The 2042-nt window shown below is 46.6% G+C and overlaps 1 protein-coding gene across 1 annotated transcript in view; it reads right to left on the bottom strand.

Moving 5' to 3' along the window:
• Positions 1-2042, bottom strand: part of SCN2B (sodium voltage-gated channel beta subunit 2) — a 64064-nt gene that overhangs the window by 25928 nt on the left and 36094 nt on the right. The gene's annotated exons all lie outside the window — the stretch shown is intronic.

Genomic DNA, 2042 nt, shown 5'->3' with positions numbered 1-2042 from the left:
TCCCCCCTTCCCTCCGCTTGGAATAAATCAAGGAATAAAGAAAGGTAAAGGTAAAGGTACCCCTGCCCGTACGGGCCAGTCTTGCCAGACTCTGGGGTTGTGCGCCCATCTCACTTAAGAGGCCAGGGGCCAGCGCTGTCCGGAGACACTTCCGGGTCACGTGGCCAGCGTGACATCGCTGCTCTGGCCAGAGCCAGAGCCAGAGCCAGAGCCGCACACGGAAACGCCGTTTACCTTCCCGCTGGTAAGCGGTCCCTATTTATCAAGGAATATTTTATACCAAAAGACTTTTGAACCTGTGTTTGTGGCCAGACTGAGTCCAGTACGAGGTTTGCTGCACCGACAGCTGTTGGAGTCATGCTTTCATTTTGGCATCAGGAAAAACTGGGAGCTCAGTCCACCTTGACTGCCTTCACAAAAACACTGCCTCCCTCTGAATATGAGGAGCCTGGCTTCTGGATCAGGCCAAGGGGAACCCATCAAGGCCAGCATCCTATTCTCACAGTGACCAACCAGCTGCTCCAATGGGAAGCCCACAAGCAGACCATGAGTACAACAGCAGCGCTCTCCCTACTTGAGATTCCTAGATGGGGTCTTCAGAGGCATATGGCCTATGAGAGTGGAGGGAGAAAATGGCCATTGTGGCTAGTAGCTATTGATAGTCTTATCCTCCCCCACAAATTCGCCTAATTTTTTAAAGCCACCCAACATCCCTACATCTTGAAATTTCAAATTCAATAGTTTAAGCATGTGCCTTGTTAAGAAGTTATTTCCTCTCCAGAATCTTTCAGCTTCATTGGACAGCTCTGAATTCTAGTACTATGAGACATAGGGTGGATCTATACACAGGGGGGGAAACCGCTATAATAAGTCAGAAATTAGATCATTATAACAAACTGGGGAAAAAAACCCTATGGAAAATCACTATATAAAAATTTCCTGCTCTCTGGCACCATCTGGTGTTGCATGTTTGTAGCACGTTCAAATTGTTTCTTTACTAATGTAGCTGTGTCCATAATTGTATACACATCTGTCATATCCACCCCCTTACCTGGCTTCCCTCTAAGCCAAAAGGTCCCAAATGCTGTAAGCTTTCCTTGATCGTTTTGGTTGCCCTTCTCTGGTCCTTCTCCAACTCTGCAATATCCCTTTTGAGATGAGATGACTAGAACTGTACACAGTGTTCCAAGTGCAATTATGTCACAGATTTCTATAACAGATTTGCCTACGATGTTGACAGTTTTATTTTTGGTTCCCTTCTTAATGATCCCTAGTATGGCATTTGCCTTTTTCACAGTTGCTGTACACTGGATCAACATCATCAGCAAGCTATCCATGCTCCAGCAGGAGTGAGGTCCTCAGTCCAAGGAGGTTAAATTATTTTAACAACAAATGTACCTAAGAAAGCAGGGCTCCAGCAGCAGCATGGTCTCCACAAGCCCAGGCCAAGCACAGAGAATCAGTCTAGGTCCAAACATGGTTCAGAAACAAGCTCAAGGAACTGCCCAAGGTCAATATCACAGGGGAAGAGGAGGGCACAAGAAGTAGAAACTAGGATCCAGAGACCTGTCTTGTTTCCAGCAACTAGATGGGACCAGATGGATGCCTCACATACTCAGGCCTCCTAAATGTCGCCCTAATCACACCCCTGTGACTTCTTCGATCTCTCTTTAAGAATTGGTCTTGCATTGGCCGATTCCTGTCCTCGGGTAGAGAAGCTGATCTTATGAGACAAGTAGCAAATCTTTGCTGGAACACAAGCAATTTCATAGTTGAGTTCTTTTAAGAACTCTGCAGTGGATGCCCTCCAGGCCTGGTGACTTCTCAGTTTATTAATTTGGCAATAAGACCTAGAACTTTGTCTCTTTGTCACCACCACCCGCCTTTGTTCCCTTCCTGCAAATGTTAGAACTTCAGGCACAGGGATCTGCCCTGTATACCTTCTGCTGCATCCTCCTCCATCACAGGGAGGTGGCAGAAGTGAAACTTTTTGCAGAAGAGCAAAAAGTTTGCTGTGCACTCTTTGCTGGCTACCAGTTGAA

The sequence above is a fragment of the Podarcis cretensis genome, assembly GCF_951804945.1.
Source record: "Podarcis cretensis genome assembly, chromosome: 15".
NCBI lineage: Eukaryota > Metazoa > Chordata > Lepidosauria > Squamata > Lacertidae > Podarcis > Podarcis cretensis.
Note: the sequence above shows the minus strand (reverse complement) of the source record. Positions and strands in the feature narration are given on the sequence as shown.